Source organism: Oryzias latipes, chromosome 1, assembly GCF_053564925.1.
Source record: "Oryzias latipes strain Hd-rR chromosome 1, Olatipes_Hd-rR_3.1".
Lineage (NCBI taxonomy): Eukaryota > Metazoa > Chordata > Actinopteri > Beloniformes > Adrianichthyidae > Oryzias > Oryzias latipes.
Window position 1 is genome coordinate 9,212,907 of NC_136237.1, and position 20,515 is coordinate 9,233,421.

General features: G+C 39.8%; 1 long non-coding RNA gene across 2 annotated transcripts; it reads right to left on the reverse strand.

Annotated features, from left to right (window-relative positions):
- Positions 1-10,424: 10,424 nt before the first annotated feature.
- On the reverse strand, positions 10,425-14,925 carry LOC111948216 (uncharacterized). 2 transcript variants are annotated; one of them, XR_013657197.1, is made up of 4 exons: positions 14,283-14,925; positions 11,697-12,754; positions 11,295-11,611; positions 10,425-10,907 (listed from the first exon to the last, which is right to left on the reverse strand). It is a non-coding gene; the product is annotated as an uncharacterized LOC111948216 (long non-coding RNA). The 2 variants fall into 2 exon arrangements; XR_013657195.1 differs by lacking the exon at positions 14,283-14,925 and having other exon boundaries at positions 11,697-14,242.
- Positions 14,926-20,515: the final 5,590 nt, after the last annotated feature.

Below are 20,515 nucleotides of genomic sequence, written 5' to 3' on the forward strand. Positions count from 1 at the left end.
TTCTGTAGGGAAAGATTCAAATGTGGAAGACATGATAGAAACATCCAAAAATATTTCTTAACAAGAACATAAAACAAAAAAACCCACCAAAGAAAATAAATAAAAAATAAGAGAGAAACAAAAAGACAAGTAACCAAACAAACAAAGGGACACAAAAGGAAGAAACTGGGGTGTTGAGACATGTAGACCTGTGGTGATCATCAGGAGCAGAGACAACCTGAACTGAAACACACTGAACACGAATCCTAATACACAACAAAACAAATATAAGTAAAACCATTAAAGTTGTTATCCATCTGTTATCAACAGCACCTGTTTCCTGTGTAGAGTTCCAGGAGCCAATCCCAGCTCCCTCAGAGAACACCCTGGACACTCTTAAAGGACCACTTCTCAAGTCAACCAATGCAGCATGTTTTAGACTGTGGGAGGATGCTGGAGAAAACACACATTTATGGAGAAAACACACAGCTCTGTGCAGGAAGAACCTAAAAATCTGAGAAAAAAAGACAATACTTGAGAATCATACCCTTGCACTATAACAACGTGACCTTCTGGTCCTTGATGATCAACTGAAGCCTCATCACACATTCTTGTTCTAATTGCTTGACTCACCTACAGACCCAGATGCTAATGATTTCAAAACTATGGAAGGTCTGTGAGGTCCAAGTTTCCATCAGTGCTTGTGAAGGAACTTGGTTGAATACTTTGCAGAATAATTTGAATCCACTAACAAAATATGGTTTTCCAGCATAAATAACTGCCCAATTGTTTCAGTCTCAGCAGAAGTGGACCTTCAGCTGGATTTGGTTATTCTTCTGTAGAACCAAACCTCCTGAGCTGATTGAGGTTATTCTGTAGGATTTTTATTAGACCAAAGCAGGTTTCCATTTACGATGGAGCTTAGCAGCCCCACACCATCACACTCCCACCACACCACTGTCTGAACGGGAAAGACTGAAGGCACACAAAAACAGAGCTGCTCCTTTTTCTGTGCGTTACCTGCACGGTGCACATATAGATGTGTTGACTCATCTGCATGTCTGCATGCATTTTAGCCACTGCTAGGCACAGCCATGCATGGGCTGAAAGTCATTACTCCATTCTCCATCAAACACACACACACACACACACATTTATATCTAGGTCAAGGCAGCCAGGCAGTCACGGGTAATGGGAAAAGCCTGAGGCGTATCTACCAGGCAAATGATCTTATGAAATGATTAAAGAGTGGTTCCTCTCTCTGAAGTCTTGGAAGAAACAGGACTGGTGATGCATATGCAGGTTTATGTACATGTGAGTCTGTGTTTGCACTTACAAGTTTACAGGATCATCCGGGTTCATTTGATTGGCCAAAGACTCCCAGAAAAGGAGCATTTTCTAGCAACAGGACTGTAAAATGAGAAGGTTAAACTTAAATTTAAAAGCACAAACTGATATTCACGTTTTCTTTTAACTGAAAACTCAGCTTGTACTTGATACTTTAAAAGGCCAGACAACAGTACACTGAACAAAAATACAAAAGCAACACTTAAAGTTTTTGCTCCAATTAAAATGAAATAAACTCTAAGGTGGAAAATATTTTCGGCAAACAAAAAATAACAATTTCTCTCAATTATTGTTCACAAACCTGCAATAGTTTGTGGGCACTTCTGCTTTGTGTGCATTTGCCTCCTGCTGTGGAACACATCCCCTTGACACAAAGTTGATCAGGTTGTAGAGTGGCCCATGGTGGCGGTGGGGTTATGGTATGGACAGGAGTATGTTATGAACAAAAAACACAGGTGCACTTTTTGATGGCACTTTGAATGCACAGAGATTCTGTGACGACATCCTGATGCCCATCGCTATGCCATGTAGCACTTCCACTTTTATCTACCTTTGTCGTGGGACGGAGAACACGTCAATGTAAGGGTGGGGTCATCTAAGATAGCACAAGGGTTTAATGGCGTGAAGTTTCGCAATTATTTCTTTTTTTTTTTTTGCAAACATCTCTGGGATCATACGAGCATGATAAAAAAGAAAAAAATTGAATGATGGTTTCCTGAGCAAAAATACATTTTTCCAATGTCAGAGCGGTTTGAAGAAGATGGAGCACAGCAGCAGAAGACCACAGCAGACTTCAGAGTTTCAAGCCAAAGTGACAAATTCAGGTAGGTGATGAATGAACTGCGTTTATGTGGTGAAAGTTCAGACCACAACCACCAGGATTCTAATCTGCTTCATCAACAGAGGCAGAACCTTCATTTGCATCGTTTATAAAGATGTACAAAAAAATGAAAGGTTGGCAAAATAAAAAATTCTTTGCTAAGAGCATTTATAGAGTAAACACTTAAAATTTGACCAGACAAATGTCATATGTAAGCAAGTTTCTCTGTTTCTACAGGGACAGAATACAATTAAAGACTGACTGTCACAAAGGATGGATGTGCTGTACCAGGTGACAACAAAAGCTGGTGGTTTTCACCTGCAGTTCCCTGGATAGGTTCAAAAACAACTTGTTGTACAAAAGGCATCCGGCGTAAAAATCTCTGCCAATAGTGTTTCGATGCAAATCAGTGAAAGCTGATTAGCTGTGGTGACCCCTGAAATATTCTGAACATCAAAACCCACACAGTCATTAAAAGGCATCTTCATTTCTACAAACATCCTTTAAAAATAATAACACATTTGTTTGAAAGTGACCTTTTTTTTCACATGTGCAAAAAGCACGTCACTTCTTTCATGGTAGAATTTCCATTACTGATTGGTTCTATTGACACATGGCAACAGGAAAAAAACACGATGTTGCAAAAATGGTCGTATATTTGGGAATTTTCCATTCCCTCAACAATTGAGAAAGCGGACTGAGTGGTTTTGACAGAGTTCAAGAGTCACATACTTAAAAATCTAAGTCAAAATTCAAAATCTTTTATTTTGAAAGAATTTGACTTTGCATTGTGACTCTGACCATTTTTATCTTTGTTGTTTTTGGTAGCTTTCATTTGAAAGATGCTAAAAGGTTGTGAGTTTCTAAAATCCTGCTTTCTGGCAGAAACTTGCATGTATAATGATACCAGTTTCTTATCAAAGCTGGTATTTTGAGATCTGTAATTTTGAAAACTACTGTATCAAACCCAAAAGAATCCTTTGCTCTGCTGTTCTTTTAATTTTCCTGAAAACTGTTGACTTTGGTACATAATAGTATAAGAAGTTATAGGGGGTTGGAAAAAATTGAATACATCTATGAAGCAGTAATTAAAGTTATTTCCAACAACCTTTTGCATAGTTCCATTTAGTTGATGTGTTTCTCTTTCCTCATCAATACTCTTTTATAACAATTTAATGTCTTTTTCCCTAATAACCACATTTAAAAAACGTTTGCCGGATGTGAGGCCAAGTCAGTCGAAACATTCTTCCACATTTTTAGATGAAGGTAGCAAAGGTTTTCAGACTGAAGACTGAGTCGTACCCCTGCTGTTGCTTAAAAAACTCAGAGTAAGGCGTGTTTGGGAGATTATCTTTGCAGTCATTGCACTCAGAAAGGGCAAACTTTTGTTTTTTTCCTTAACTTTTTTTTGTTAAGGCAGAACACTTTCAGCCTACCGTGTTGTATTTGTTAAAGGGTCTCTTCTAACAAGCAGTACATGTGTTAATGACTGTTGGCTCACTGTGTGAACAGCAAGGTGTTGATTAGTGCTGCTGCAAGTGGCTGTAGCCTCTACAAGCCTGGCCTGCTGCTCTGAGTCCAAGTGTCCACCATAAACCAGCACTGACTGAGTCCTGCCTCCCTCAACAGCTCTGGCAATTCCTCCTGCTCCCGCCCTGACAGAGGCCATGCCGTCTTGCTGCAGAGCAGCAGTTTGCCCTGCGGCTGCGCAGCCAAGGAAAAGAGGGAGGATAAATGAGACCGCTTTGGACAGCGGTGAAGTGACCCACATGTTTTCTCTGGTCATCTCTCTGTCTCTTCTCTTGTCTGCTCTCATTTTGTTCTGTTTTCCTACCGGCAATATCTCTCTCTGTCTCCCCCCTACACGGACGCCCCCTCCTCAGTTTGTACAGTGACAGCAGCCAGATGTCCAGTCTTTTCTGCAGGATAAACACAGGACAGCAAGTGAAGTCACCACTTTACGTCTACGTGCAAAGGATCACACCCCCTCTAACGCTGTAGCCTGTAACACCTGTACCAGGCCAAACTATAGGATGTTACTCATCTTGTAAAATGAAATAAAAATATCAGTTTTCATTCTTGCAAACCTTAACTGTGCAGCACACCTGACACCACAGGGGGCGCCAAAATGGCATTAAACAACAGGGGTGCTGCCAGAATCTGTACCCCAGGTTATAGTAAAGAATAAATCAGCTGCCCCTCATTATCATTCATATGAATAAGCTGCTCCAGTGTCAAGGTGAAGGTATTTGAGAAGTGGAAGTTCCAGGAGCAGAACTAAATATTGGTTTGATTGAAAATTAGGACATAAAAAGATAAACAAGGGATGAATGATGTGCTTCATGCGTGGGAGTGGCTCCTGTCTGCACTGTAAATGCAGATGCTTGACTGTTTTAGCTTTGAAGATGCAGACGGGTCCGATCATGACAGAGAAAATGAGGTACTGCCCCTTAATCAGATGAAAAAAAGCCTTTAACCAAGCATTTTTAACCTTTAAAGCTCAATATCTTTTTTTTCTTTGTATTTTGATAAGAAAAAAAAACAGGAGAAAAAATTTCATGCTGAGTGAGATAAAAGTTGTGGAAGCTCATCCCAGTAGCCAAAGGTGCAGACAGGTTATGAAACAAAGGTGACAAATTGGATTTGTTCTCTATAAAGTAAGAGTTTATCTTATTTGCCAAAGTACAAGTAGGTCGTAAAAATGCACAATAAAGGAGAAAGGGCCACATATAAGTCGCACTTTTGGAAGAAAAATGCAACAAAGCTCTGAACAAATCCACAATACCTGGCATAATACTGTGGTCACACAGAATGCAGTTCATGTTGTCTCTTTTTTGACACGCGTCAAATTCAATATTTAATGCTTGCCTAAAAATGTTTTCATAAACTTGACTTTCCCATCACAAGTGGGAGGAGCTACCATCAACTTTTTAGCCTCATCGCTACATGGAAGCATTGTCTGTATCTTTCATTTACAATGAAAGGAAAATGTTGAAAGATCAGGTTTTTTTATTTTGAAGATCTCATGAACCCATGTCTGGGTTCATGAGATCTTCCATCTTTTCTTTTTGCGTCTGAATGATGGCGCTTTTAGAAATACTTCCATGTCTCTGTGACCCAGTTTGATGACTTGCTGTATCACATTAGTCCAAGGAAGGAAAAAAATAAAAACAAGAATAATATTATTTCAATGCAAATGAGAAAAATATAATGAAATTCAGGAGGAAAACAATCAAAATCTCCTCCATGTTTGTTTTAGACAGCACTTCTTCTTCTGCGTTGCTGTCAGCAACAAATACTGATACACACACCTACAGTGTCCTCTAGTGGTTGTTAGTGGAAAACAACAGCTAAAGGGCATGTTTGTCAGTGGGAAAATGACGAAAACATGAACCTTGTTGGGTAAAAAAAAAAATTATTAATAAGTCGATCCTGAGGATAAGTAGCACCCCTGGCCAAAAGATAAAAAAAATGGGACTTATACTCCAAAAAAAATATGATAGTCAATAAATGAGCTGCAGAAAAGGGGTTGTCTTATGTTTGGAAAAACACTGAAAGCAGCAACAATAGTATAAAAAGAATTTTTAAAAATGTATTTTTATCAAGTTAAACTGAACTGGAAAAAAAAGTTTATTATCACTAGGAGGAATCATGGCGATTTGAAAATCCTTTCATTTCACAGCAAATATTTTACTTGACTCTTGAATGGCTGAAAGACTTCGGAAAGTCCAGGTCCCGGACCTCTAAAACAGTGTTTTTCAACCAGTGTGCCGCGGCACACTAGTGTGCCGTGGGAGATGGTCAAGTGCGCCGTGGAGAAATTTCCCTCATTAACTGATCTAAAAACATTTCCCATCTCCAGGAAATCAGCTCTTTGTTCATCCAAACAGGCCCGGATAAAACACTGAGTAGTTAGTAATATAAAAGATCTTAAAATTACTTTTTCTTTGTTTTTATTTAATTCTATTAAAGAAACTTTGATAAGAATCACGGTACCACGATTTACCTGCAGCTATGACAGTTTGCGGAAAAGTCCCGTCCCTTTAACTGTCTCCACCAATCATTCTTGAAGGCTTAATCACATGTCATCAGTCTGACCAATCAGAAGTGGTTAAAGTCTTCACTTCCTTGTTCTTACTTCTGCTGATAAAGTCGCTCAGTTCTAACAAAAATACCAGCTAAAGCTCTTCTTTAGCGGTGTAGCTTTCCACAGAGTCCGGTGTCAGACCGTGAAACAAGTGGACAATACAATGAAGCTCAGAGACGCCAGTCTTTCTGCAAGTTTTCGGCAGTTTTCACACTACATCTCCCATGATGCATTGACTTAAAGAGCCAGTGTCCCAGCGCACAATGAGTTGTCCTTGAGAAACGCCTTGAAACCACAACAAACAAACAGTTTCTAAATTTTCTAATTTAACTTTCATTTCATCTCTTAGAAAAAACAGCCTCAACTTCCTGCTTTTCCGGCCACAATTATCACAAAAATGCACGTGAGATTGCGGGGGGGGGGGGGCTGTCGATCAATACAGACCATGAATTTCTGTTTTTTTTTTTTTTTTTGGATGCTGGTGTGCCGCGGGATTTTTGTCAAGGTTAAAGTGTGCCGTTGCTCAAAAAAGGTTGAAAAACACTGCTCTAAAACATCATCCCTCCACCCCTGTGTTTCACAGAGGATCGTCTCTGTTCCTTTGTTTTCAGAAGACTACCTTGGAAAACCTCATTCTCCTTATTTACCCGGTCACATGACTTCATCATTCTGTGCTTCCCAGATCTATGAGCTTCAACATCTTCAGCTGTGAGATGTTTGCTTCTGTTGGAACTGCGTTGTTAACACCCTCAAATATTCAGGAGCAGCAAAGGTACACATTCTCAAAGCAGTACAGATTATCCTGAAACGATTCATTTGACTGGTTTGTCAGCTTGAACCTGCTTTGTCTGCCTGGTGTTATTGAACCTTGACTCTGATGGGGATCAAACAAAAAAACTTGAGCTGTTTTGCCAATGAACTCTGGTGCGGCTCACTTCACTGTCAATTCCGACAGACCCTTCAAGAACCAAAATGAGAAGAACCACATTGTGGGAACAATGTAAGCGGGAAAACCAGCTCTCTTCTGCTGGTAAACAGGGTGTTGTGAGAAGCTTTAGGGGCATAATGGATGCTGTCCTCTCATATATCAGCAACAATTTTTGAAAGTGTTACAAACACAGTTACACAGTGCCTTCTTTTATTTTGTGTTTTGTTTTACATGCTGTAAGAATTTATCATGTAACTGGAGCAATAATCTCAGATTTAGTCCTGATCAGAGTTGCCCTACTCATCATTACTGTTGTGAAAAAAGCAAACAATGACAATCCTATGAAAGTAAAGTTTGTTTATATGCAGCAAAAAATACATTTTTTTAAATGCCGTACTTGAAGAGAAGTGTTTTATTAAAGTATTGGTGATGATTCTACATTAAGCCAAATCTAACCCTGGGCTCACACAGCATCACTCCAGCTGCCGGAGTCTTAGGAAGTAAAAAGATGAACAAGACACTTGAAAAGTGTGAGAGGCGCTCACACAACATCCAGTCCTGTCTGGCCTCCAAATCCGGCCGGACAGGACTCCAAATCAGTTTCATTGGCTTCAAATTTTGGCCTGACCAGTAAGCGAGCCCGACTTTTTTGTGAAGTTGGGGCAAATGAAACGACCTAAACCGGAAATCATGCCAGCGGATGCAAAGAGCATCAGGTCCGTTTTTTTAAAATGAAACCTAATTTGTACTTACCATGTTTTCATCGTGGTGTAAATGTGACGTCCCCTTCCGGTGACAAGGAGTAACAAAGTGAGTGGCAGGGCATCATATCACTCATTTGATGATGAGAGACTAATCACAGAGGTCCAGAACCACCCCATCCTTTATGATACTGCACATCCTTTTTCTAAAAAAGGACAAAGCCTGGGCAGCCGCAGGACCACAGCCATCTGGCGTAGCTAGACTGCTCACACTGCTTGAGCTGGACTCGATGCAGTGTGAGCCCAGGGTAAGGTGTACCCTTTGTATTTGACGGTTCACCTTTGTGATTTCACTGTTTCACAGATTTCTTTCAGTGCAGTTTTCCATGTTTTTAGTTCTTTTTTTTACATTGCACTTTCTTGTGGGACCTGATTGACAATAAAGCATTTCACTTAACCTTGTCTGTGACATGGCTTCTGATTAGAGTGCATTCAGCTTGCCAGATATTCTTCTGTGTAGGTTTAGAAATTAAGGGGCTGCATGGTGGGGTAGTGGCTAGCGCTCTCGTGTCACACCGAAAAGGCCCAGGTTTGAATTCCAGCTGGGACCTTTCTGTTTGGAGTTTGCATGTTGTTCCTATGCAGGTTTGGGTTTTATCCAGGTAGTTTGGCTTCCTCTCACAGTCCAAAAACAAGCTTCATAGGTTAATTGGTTACTCGAAGTTGTCCCTAGGTGTGCATGTGTGTGTGTGTGGGAGTGATTGTGTGGTTCATGCGAAAGGCTGGAGACCTGTCCAGGGTTTAGCCCCGCTTCACCCAACTGTAGCCAGGACAGGCTCCAGCAACCCCATGACCCCTTAATGGATACTGCAGAAAATGGATGGAAGGATGTAAATTGCTCAGAACTTTAAGTCATACAAAATACATGTGAGAAATGTTCATATGTGTCTGAGAAAAGTGTATCCAGTGTGCACAAGCTCAGGTGCAGGAGAAGAGACTGTGGCACATTGCTGCTGTCCCTGCATGCAATTTATGTCTTTACATGAATTTGGTTTTGAGCTGTTCAATACTTGTGGTCGGTTGAAAATTAAACAGTTTACGTGAATTTTAACTTGTGTATGCGCAATTATTCAATAATCTTACGCAACTGTGCATGATTTTTGCAAGATGCATGCGCATATTTGTGGCTTCCCATGACCGTTCCACATATGTCTAACAGACTTTTCACGCATGTACCACTGATGTATAGTTTTCATTTCATGTATACGGCACACATATCACGGTAAAGGTACGTAATTGAGGCTCGAACCGCTAATGAATAGCACATAAACAGAGCAGTAATCCCGCACGGTACATGTTCTATATTACCGGTGGATTCATTTGTAGTTCATTTGTGATACATCTGTGAAAATTTCCAGTAAGGGTTAGACTTTTTCCAAGTATGTTCACTTATGACAATTTTTTTTTCTGTGCAATATGTGCAAAATCTACATAGTGGCTGTGTGACACAGCCTTAAGCGTCTGGGGCCTAGCAGGCTCTGCTGGTATTAAAAAACTCATTTAACTCAACGGTTCGACTGTCTGTATGTTCAACCAGTTCCTTCTATATCTTCTACCATCAGTCCATAGTCCACCTGGCCAGAGCGGCTCCATCTGAGCAGCAGTTGAATCTGCATTATTGTTGTTTTTTTTTTGCAGTTTGGATTCACTTCAGAATTTGGTTCTCTCCTTAGAGCGCCGTGTCTGGAGAAAACAAAACTGATGAAGGGGGCATATTTTTACACTGCCACCCATTGAGTCTTCAAGGCAGCAGAGAGAAGGTAATCAAATTCAAACATAGTATAAATGACAAAAAAAATCATCATTAAAATTGTTTAAATAAAAAACTTCTTATTAAAGAAGTGTGCACATTAAGCAGCCTAAAGCAAAGACTTTTGGACACTGTCAGTCGTTACATGTCAAAGACATGCAGTTAACTGAATGTGCAGAACCCTCATTCAAAGAAAGCTGCTGTGTTGTCGTTCTGTTGTTGAGATGACTCCCAGCACAGATGACAAACAGACATCATCAGCTCCCAGGAGACTTCCTTCTGCTGCAGCGTTCGTTACAGCTGGACTAACACACACGTCCAACACTCTGGGGCCGCTGACCACCGCACTGTACTAACACACTCCCATATGCCTCGCTCGCCGTTGCATATTTTACACACGTTTCCACAGAGCCCTGCACACATAATTGCACGCACTGTCAACACTCATTGTCGTCACATCAACACGTATCTCATTTCAAAGGAATTGTCTCTTTGACCCCCCATGGCATCCAGAACAGAATATTTGCATAATCTCCAAAGTAAGAAGCGATATTCATGTGGTAGCAGAGGTGTAAAAAGTACTCAAAAATTTTACTCAAGTGAAAGTACAAGTACTTAGGGAAAATTTTACTCAATTAAAAGTAAAAGTATCTGGCTAGAATCTTACTTGAGTAAAAGTAAAAAAGTACTCCATTAAAATTGTACTTGAGTATTAAGGAAGTAAAAGTAAAAGCAAGAAAGAAAACTAGAGATTCTTGTTTAAGCTTTTAATCTCAAAAAACATTAAATGAAATGCATACAAGGTTTTATCCTGCTTTAGAACTGTTTGTATTTAATTATCAAACTATAAGACAGACAATCTAATGCCAGTACACGCTACTCAAAGTTGTAAAACCTCAGATTTAACTTCAGTAGAAGCTGATTCTCAAAATTGTTAGTGTCAAGCCTAGCTCTTTTGGGGCTGAAAAGCAATCCTGCAGTGCTGAAAAGCCTCTCACAGGCAGCCGATGCGGGAAGAGGTGTATTAGTCTTGATAGAGAGGCTGCAAATAGCAGGAAACGTGAGCAGAGACTCCCTGGTGTCTGAAACACAGGCCAGATATCCATCCAACTCTTTGCTGGCTTCATGTGTTGTCGGTTTCAAAGAAGCGAAAAAATCTTCATCATCAGATGAACTGTTGGCCAATTCCTTCTTGTGGTCCAAAGGCTCCAGATGCACTCTGATGTAGTCCATGCCTACAAGCACAGTGAGCAGACACAAAGAAAAGTTTGGTTGAGGGGCTTCTGACTGGGAACAAATTTTATGGATTTTGTCATTAACTACATTTACGTGCAGTCATCTACATCTAAAATCATGCAAATCCCTTATTTTAGCATAAAATCTAACTGCATTTCCAAACCACATATGATACATATGAGTTTGGTTTCAAGAAACACTGAGGGATAACTACAACCTGCTGCAAGAATACTTTACATCAATATTCATATTGAGATCACAGCCAAAGATGGGATATAACATTCCTAAAAAGTGCAAAAATAAATAAATAAAAGAATAATTTTGGTATGGCTCAAAGGTTGCCCAGATTAGAATTCGTCAAGTGTATGTTGCTTGCATTCATTTACCTCGTTTTATGATGGTTTCATCATTTGTCCAAGAGGTCCGAAATTTAGGGAGAAGGATGGCAGCTGCTATGATCTCAGGATCTTCAAACATATGCTTGAATCGTGTTTGGATTCCTTGTTGTAGGGCATCCACAAGTGGGTCACAGTACCTGAGAGAATGGTGGAGTCGCTGAAGTTTCAAGCTTAACTGATGGACACTAGGCAGCAGCCACCCCAGCTGTGTATTCGTTTCCGCTTGCAAGATGTCGAGTACTTTTGCAACTGGACGCATTGTGTTGGCCCACTCTGTCAAGAACAGCATTTCTGCTGGATTAAACCTACAGGAGAAATCAGCATAATCAAAGAGTATTAAACAAAAACAACCCACATTTGTTTACATCGATAGAGGGGAAAAACACTTACATTGGAACCTCAAGAGAGGTGCATATATTCCGAAGTGCGCCTTCTCCTGCTTCTTTGCAAATTTGAAGAATTCTGTCAACAGCCATAAAAGTTGAATTCCACCGCGTTTGGTTTGGCCTTAAAAGCTGAAGCCGGCTTTCTGATTCAACAGCTTCAGCTGCTAGAGCCGATCGGCTGCTTTTATTCCATAAAGCTTGGCATTTGCCAAAGACAGATCTGTAGAGTTTCTTGTAGTGTTCATTTGAGAGAGCTTTTTGGGCATCAACGCTTGAGACTAGGTTAAGTAAGTGACAGGCACACTTTTGATGTTTTGGTAGCTGGAATTCGAAGCCATCGTCTTGGTCCAGGACTCGTGAGGCATCTTGGAATTCCACACCATCACTTCCCTCACCACAGCCTTCAGAATCAGTGTCATCACTTTCACACCTTCTTGCCTCAGTCTCGATATCATTGTTTTCCACACCAAAAACTCTGAAAGCCTTCATAAAGTTGGAACCACTGTCTGTGGTTGTGCAAACAACCTTGTCACGTATTTCATACTCTGAGTGGATATCATTCATGGCACTGGCCAGTACCTCAAAAGTATGAGAGCCCATTAATCTTTTGCAGGCAAGTGCAGCGGAATGTCTTTCAAGACTTCCAGGGTTGATCCAGTGAGCAGTTACACCAATGAATGACTTTCTACGTGCAGTCCAACAATCCGTTGTGGTTGCAATCCATTCAACTTCACTCATGGCAGCAGTCACTTTCTGTTTCATGATCAGAGCAGCTTCAGCTATCTTGGAGCGTAAAGTAGGCCTTGTAATGACAGAAATGCCAGGCTGCAGTGTACTAATCAGCTCTTTAAATGATGGCAGATCAACAGTGCTGAAAGGATGAAGTCCTTGAATGATGTACCTTAATATAGCTTTGTTCACAGTGACTGGAGACACATGTTTGACTGGGAAAACTGAGTCAACTTTCAGTTGCTTACTGCTGGAAGCATGGGTGGAGGTCCCGATCTTTCTCTTCTGTGCTGTCAATTTAGAGTAGTTTTTGAGGTAATTTGGGTGCATTCTCTGTAAAAACAACAAATAAATATTTATATTGTATGCAATAAATGTAACAATTACACATACACTCTCTGATTACAGCATTAAAGGGTTAGTTCACCCAAAAATGAAAAGATGTCATTAATGACTCACCCTCATGTCGTTCCAAGCCCGTAACACCTCCGTTCATCTTCGGAACACAGTTTAAGATATTTTAGATTTAGTCCGAGAGCTTTCTGTCCCTCCACTGAAAATGTATGTACGGTATACTGTCCATGTCCAGAAAGGTAATAAAAACATCAAAGTAGTCCATGTGACATCAGTGGGTTAGGTAGAATTATTTGAAGCATCGAAAATACATTTTGGTCCAAAAATAACAAAACCTACGACTTTATTCAGCATTGTAGCGTCACTGCGAAGTCGTGAACGCGGATTGACAACAGACCCGGAAGAGAATACAATGCCGAATAAAGTCGTAGGTTTTGTTATTTTTGGACCAAAATGTATTCGATGCTTCAAAAAATTCTAACTAACCCACTGATGTCACATGGACTACTTTGATGTTTTTATTACCTTTCTGGACATGGACAGTATACCGTACATACATTCTCAATGGAGGCACAGAAAGCTCTCGGACTAAATCTAAAATATCTTAAACTGTGTTCTGAAGATGAACGGAGGTCTTACGGGCTTGGAACGACATGAGGGCGAGTCATTAATGACATTATTTTCATTTTTGGGTGAACTAACCCTTTAATAAAACTGACATTTGCAGCCAATTGCACACTTTATAATGTTAAATACTTGTTGATTTTAGAAATACAGTAGCATTTAGTGACAATCAAACATTAATTTTATTTCTGATTATATTGACAAAAACACAGGACTGTAAGGCTGACATGACAGGGTGAATTGATTTCATTACATTAGTTTTGATGGTAACACTTTTACAATAAGGTTCGTTAGTTAACTACATTAGTTAACATGAACTAATAATGAACTGCACGTATACATGTTAATTTCAACATTTACTAATACTTTATATCTTGTTAACATTAGTTAATGCACTGTGAACTAACATGAACAAACAATGAACATCTGTATTTCTATTAACTAACGTTAACAAAGATTAACAGATACAGTAACAAATGTATTGCTCATGGTTATTTAATGTTAGTTAATACATGAACTAATCAACCTCATTGTAAAGTGTTACCGTTTTGACAATACAACATGTTTGGAAAAAAATTTCTCGCTTGGTTTTCTTGTGTTTTGCATGAATTCAAACACAATGAGAGCACGGAATGATAATGATTATTCAAAGCTGCAATAGGCGCCAAATTTCCCGTGGACCTAACGTTACCAATTACAAATGCATTTTAGCATTTTATTACGTGAGCCTTATATTGTCAATCGCATGCATTAGTGAAAATAGGCCTACTACACATATAAAAGGCGCGCCATCAACGTCAAAACATGCACACCCAAAAAAAAAAAAAAAAAAAAAAAAAAAAAAAAAAAACTATCAGTAAAACAAAATACTTAATGTACTTACCTCAATATGCTTCCTTAGGTTTGATGGCGAACTTTTGAAGGCCGATATTTCTTTATTAAGCGGGAGACAGAGGACACATTTCATCTTGAATGAATCTTTATTTACACCACTTAAAGAAAAGAATTCGCGAAGATACGGCCACGGGTGCTCTTGATCCTGTGGCTGATTTTGGACTGTGCTGCTCGCAGCTGCTGATGAATCACATACTTCCTCCATTTTCTTCCACTGATTGACTGTTATAATTTCCCTAATTTCCAGGTCAAGGTGCTGTGCATTGTGGTAATAGATGTGACATGACGTCACTTCCAAAGGACCAATGAACATGTCTGACCAATTTCATATAATGTGAAAACGATTTTCATAGGCAGAATAAATAACATTTAAATTAAACTGGGCATCAGCGCAATTCAATTGGTTTGGTAATAGCAAGGGAAAATAGAATGAAGTGATCTCCAAAAAATAAGTACTTTTTGACTGTAAATAAAATTGTAAGGAGTAAAAAGTACTTTTTTTTCTAAAAAAATGTAATTAAGTAAAAGTAAAAGTATTGATTTTTAATTGTACTCAAGTAAAGTAAAAATCCCCAAAAATAATACTTAAGTACAGTAATCAAGTAAAATTACTCAAGTACTTTACACCTCTGTGTGGTAGTGACTGGCTGCTGCTGTCCTGTCATTCCAGCAGTGAAGATTTGCATGTGTGTGATGTATTTAATGCTTTCTCAAGCCAGATCCACCTCTTCATAATAACCCAGCATGAGAATTGGGCTGAGGCGGACCTGAAGCTGATTTATGGCTGGCTCTGGCTGGAGGCTCCGTCTGGGGCGTCTCTTTGACAAGAGACTGTCTTTGTGTGTGAGGATGGACACAGAGCAGATATAGGTGCTAATGCATGTGTGTATGTGTGTGTGTCTGCAGGCTCCCTCAACTAATGCATGTCGTCTAGACAACATTTGTGGCCTGCGTCCGAAAGGGGCGATTGTCTTATGCAAATGAGGGCGCGCTGGCTGTGACATGCTGTCCAGCATGTGGGTCATGTGACGTGAGGCTGCAGCGCGGCATTGACGCTTGATAGCTTGCCTTTTTATGTATTAATGTGGCCTTTGTTCATCATCACCTTATCGGCCATCGAATACACGGGTGTCACTCAGGCTGAGAGAAAGAGGACAATGGGAGATTTGTCAAGACCTTTATTTTCACGCTTAAAAAAAGGTTATAGTTACATGATTGAGGGGTGGAGGATGGACATGAATCTGAAACGTCAGGTCTCTTGTGATTCATTTTTTTCAACTGTTTTTTTTGGGTTCTACTGCTTTGATTTAGTGGAAAATTCATCTTGTAAAGTGATCTGACACATGATTAGGAGTGGTTATTTGAAAGGCGCAGCTAACAACTTCCCAGTGTATGAATCCTTACTTATTTCACATAATATCTAGCAGTTATCTTGAAGCAGATTACATTTTGATTACATACTTTTTATCTTTGGCAACAGATTAAGGACGTTTAGATTCTGAGCTTACGTATAAAAGAAAAGCAGAAGAGACAAAACAAAGAGGCTGGCAATGATGGAGCCAGAGAAAAGAATATCTAGAAACCTTCAAACTTTTGTGTTTTTCTGTCTAGTAAGCAAAATAGGAGCTTTTTTCATTTTGAATTTTAATATTTTTGTAAATATCTTACCTGTAATTCTCAGTGGTCTACAATATTAGGTTCCAGGATGCAAAAAAGCGTTTGGACAGAGGATCCAGCGTTCAGCAGAAAACCGTTTTGTCTTAATTTTGTCCGGTTTCAGGGACTGTGATCGGCGACTTTCATTAGAGTTGCTGAGAATCTGACAGACGGACGTTGCATGACAAAGGCTTTCTTCATCTGAACTAACGCCATGTGATTGTTCCCTTTAATCACCTTTGTCTACTATTTATTTAAAATAACGGTAAATGCAAAGATTCCTCAATTCCTGAGGTTGTTTATAAAATAAATGTTAATATTTGAAAACAAACATTTACCATGCACTACTTTACTACTACTTTTTCAAATGCTAATTGGACCCTAATCCGCAGTCTGTGAAACTTCTCAAACTTGTACCAATATAAAGCCACTCTAATAAAAAAAATTTTTTAAAAAGTGTGTTTAGAAAGCCACTGCACCTTTACGGAAAATTTGCACTCTTTGCGACTCAATGATAAAAATTACGAAGCATTATCAGATTCCGCCAATTACCAACAGAGGATTTGTTTACTTATTTCTCTTTAAGTCTTGCATCAAGACAAAATTGTGTGTAACTTCTGGGCTGTTGTTGGTCTTTTTCACTTTCATAGTGGTATCATTTTAAGCAGCAATCATAAAACATGTATTCAGAAATCAGAAGCCTTTATTGTCATTGTACATATTAATACGACCAAATTGTAGCAGCCTAAGAGTTGTAAATACTTTTTTGTTGTCACTTTGTTAAAAAGCGTGTGTCCTTGTTTTGAAGTCTAGCTTTTTCTTCAGTCATTCTTCTACTTTTTAAATGACCATTATGTAACAGTCATTAATGAACTTTTAAAAGAGTATTTAGGCCCTTGTGCTATCTTAGATGACCCCACCCTTGCAATGACGTGTTCTCCCTACCATGACAAAGGTGGATGAAGGTGGAAAGATTTCATGTAATCCATGGACACCAGTGAAGTTCACAAATCATTGAAGAAAAAAGGTTCAGAGCACTGTCTAGTGGGTCTAGATGACCCAACTCCCAATGTTAAAGTACCTAGGATAGCACAAGGGTTAAACTTAATTATTTGCTTTGATGATGATACTTTTTTTTTATTTCAATCAACTTAAAAATAACACGTAGTTATCAGACATAAGTGTTTTACTTTTATTCAAATGAATTCAGTTAAGTTGATGAAGCTTCGGCGTGAAGCCGTTAATGCATCATGACGTCGTAACGTAAGGATGTACTTGGAAGGGACACCCTGTGCATTAGCAAGACTCCCGCTGGAGGATCGATCAAGGACATTCGCATCAACTGTGTGTATTAATCATAATAGTTTTGATGCAAAAGCAAATGTTTTGTAAAACATGAATTCCTTTAAGGTTGTTAATTTTGCATAATTTTTGCTCTGAAAAATATGATTGGTGCTGCTGTCAGATCTGGCCGTGCAAAGAATTGTGGGATACCATTCCCTTTCCCTGTCTGGACGGATTGGGGTTCAAGTGTGGGTTTTTGTCTGTGTTTTGTTGTCTAGCTGTCTTACTGTGTTTCGCCTGTTCTTGAATGTTTATTTCTTTCTGAGTTAGAAGGAGAGTCAGGATGATGACCAAACCCCTTGTGCTGAAAGACGATGCGTGGTCTAAACATTAAAGTCAGAGTTCATAATTTCTAAAGTTCAGCCCTGTTGTGCAAAATATTGCTGGGTCATTCATTTTAATCGTATAGAACTGACAAAGTTTGGGCCTAAACCTTGACATAAGGGAGTTAAAAAAAACATCAGGTTAAGATGGAAAAACATAAAGATCAAAATTAGTAAAACATTAAATTAAGTTTGATAAATACATGATATTTAGCTAGATAAATGTGTTAATTTAAGTAGTTTAAATAAAAGAAGAACATATTAAATTGAGTTGGATAGACATAAAAAATTAGGTTGGATACATTTAATTTAATTTCGTGTTACCAATTGAAGTGATTAATTTAAGTTGGATCCACTTTTTTTCTTTTTTTCAGTGTAGGTAAATACAGTGACCGTGTCCAGTGACAGTGCAAATTACTCCACACAAAAACATTTTAAAGCTCACAATGACAATAATAAAAGCAAAACCAATATATATAAAAAAGCTGCATTACATTTTAGGAAACAAAACAAAATTCCACAAACCAAAACATAGAAACCAGAAAGGCAAAAACATTTCAGATAACAAAAATAATTTCCAGAAAACAAAATGAAATGTAAAAAAAAATGTAACACAATGGTAAACTGGAAAATCTAGGTATTTTGGGACGTCGCCGATTGGATGATGACATGCAGAATCGCTTCATGTCAAGTAACTAAAATGATGGACAAACGTCATCATCCAATCAGTGATGTCCCTTAGTGCTTGCCTTTTCCAGTTTCCTGTAAAACATTTACGAAGACAAAAGTACTTTACAGAAATCAAAACGAAAAGTGTTTTTAAAACACAATTATTGCAACGGGACTTCCCATAACGTCATGCAGAAGTCAGACCCTCTGAAATTCACTGCAGCGGAGAGAAGCTGGAACATTTGGGGTTTCTGCGGGGAGGAGAAACCACATGGACTTGACAACCCAGGGCAGGAATCCTTTTCAAACAGATGACCTGCATGCTGATCCCATGATCCGTGCCTTCCAGTCCTTACGAACAGCCAGCTCTTTACTTCTCATCTCTCTCAGTCTGTTTTTTCTCCAACACTCCACCCCCCGAGCAGTCACAGAGCCCCCGGTATTATCGCAGGATATGTCCAGAGGTCCGTGCTGACCTCTTAGCCTGGTCTCTGCTGTGGAAAGGGGCCCCGTCTCTCTGCCTGAGCATGAAGACTGGGGGGGCGGCAGCAGTATTGTTGGAAGGGTCAGCTGACTGACAGGTCATTTTTCACCCATTGTTTTTTTTCTCCCCTTTAAACCGAAATTTTATCTTGCAAAGTAACACCTTGGCAACCATGACTAGTGCAGCTTCAGTGTGGTTGTTATTGTTATGTGATGATTTGATGCCGTCCCGAGCACAAAGGTAGCCAGAGGTTCTTCTCCAGTTACACACGTCTGGTTAACATCAGCAGTTTCTTCTATTTTTTTATTTTTTTTTACCGTCTGCTGCCTTAATGCTCCTGACTAATAGTTTAAAAACTCCCTGCTAAAAATAACAACTGCTGTTGCAGTTTGCAGACCTGTGTGCTATTGTGCATCCACAGAGGAAAATCAAGCACGTAGAGACAAAGAAGCACATTTTAATGTGTTTGTTTACTCTGGATTCCTGTGTTGATTTGCCTGCTGACACACAGCAGCAGACACTGGTCTCTGAGGCCGGGACCCCTCTTTCCTCCTGCTATCTGGCGCTGAATCAAAGCAGGGGAACGAGACGCGCTCCAAGTTTCAAATTGAATTTCATGCTGGATTAGTGACACTCCTCTGAAATACATGTGAGCCTCCCCTAATGATGCACCCGTCCCTGTGTGCCACAGACATGCAGCTTCTCTGCACTGCTGCTGCATCAACCGGAGCAAAAGGAAACACAACATAGCAGTTCACCTGGAAGTGAACACTCTTTTCACACAAACATACAGGTTTATCCATCAAACTAAAATCCATTTATTTTCAGGCACAATGGCTGAAGAGTTAACATTTGATACAATCTTGTCTTTTTATATATAGAAACATTTGGATTGGATTGTTCAGGATGTCATTGAATCCCAGTGAAATGTTCAGTCAGTGTGTTTTATTAGATCCTCCACCTTCCTCACCACAATTTGAAGCTAATGACAAAACACTGTAGTTCCTCAAACCACCACTGGAGGCTGGACAAACAGTGGTTGAGAGGGTCCAGGTAAACCCCAGTCAACAGGGCTGTCCCACGTTAGTTACAGCGTTGGTTATTATTTACAGGGACCACAAAATGAAGAAATGTAAACCAGATCATTTCTAGGCATTCAATGTATTACATGTATTTATTTATTCTTTTTTTTCAGATCAAACAAGTTTAAAAATTTAAAACCTGGTTATTTTTCTTCATACCCCCCCTTCCCCCAGCGTGGTTGAGTCTGGGGGGGTCCAGGTAGAGTTGGATCCATCTTTTACCATGCGTCCTCCGCTGCACTGACCCATACTGGAGGAGCAGGGACGGGGCCCTGGAGGCTGAGGTTGTGGTGGAGGTGAGAGGGGTTGAGTGCAACAATGTGGGGGTTGAGTGTGAGCCTCCCCTTTCCCTCCATCCTCCGCTCCACCCCTCCCTCGTGATCCTGGCCTGAATGACATGGATGAATAACAGAGATGTGCAGCGGTACAGGCTGCCCTGCTGCTGACCCCGGCCGCTCTGGCCAGACAAGGGACAGAGTGTGTCTGCATTTTTCTGCATGTGAGTGAGAGCTCCGTTACTCCCCCCAGATAAGTTGTACCTTTAAACAGTTTATACAGTACTGGGGGACTGTGTCTCATTTGTCTTCACATGTGTGTTCATGCGTCAGTACATGTGAGTAAAGGCACATTTGGCCAACAGGGAAAAGCTAACAATGTGCTCTCC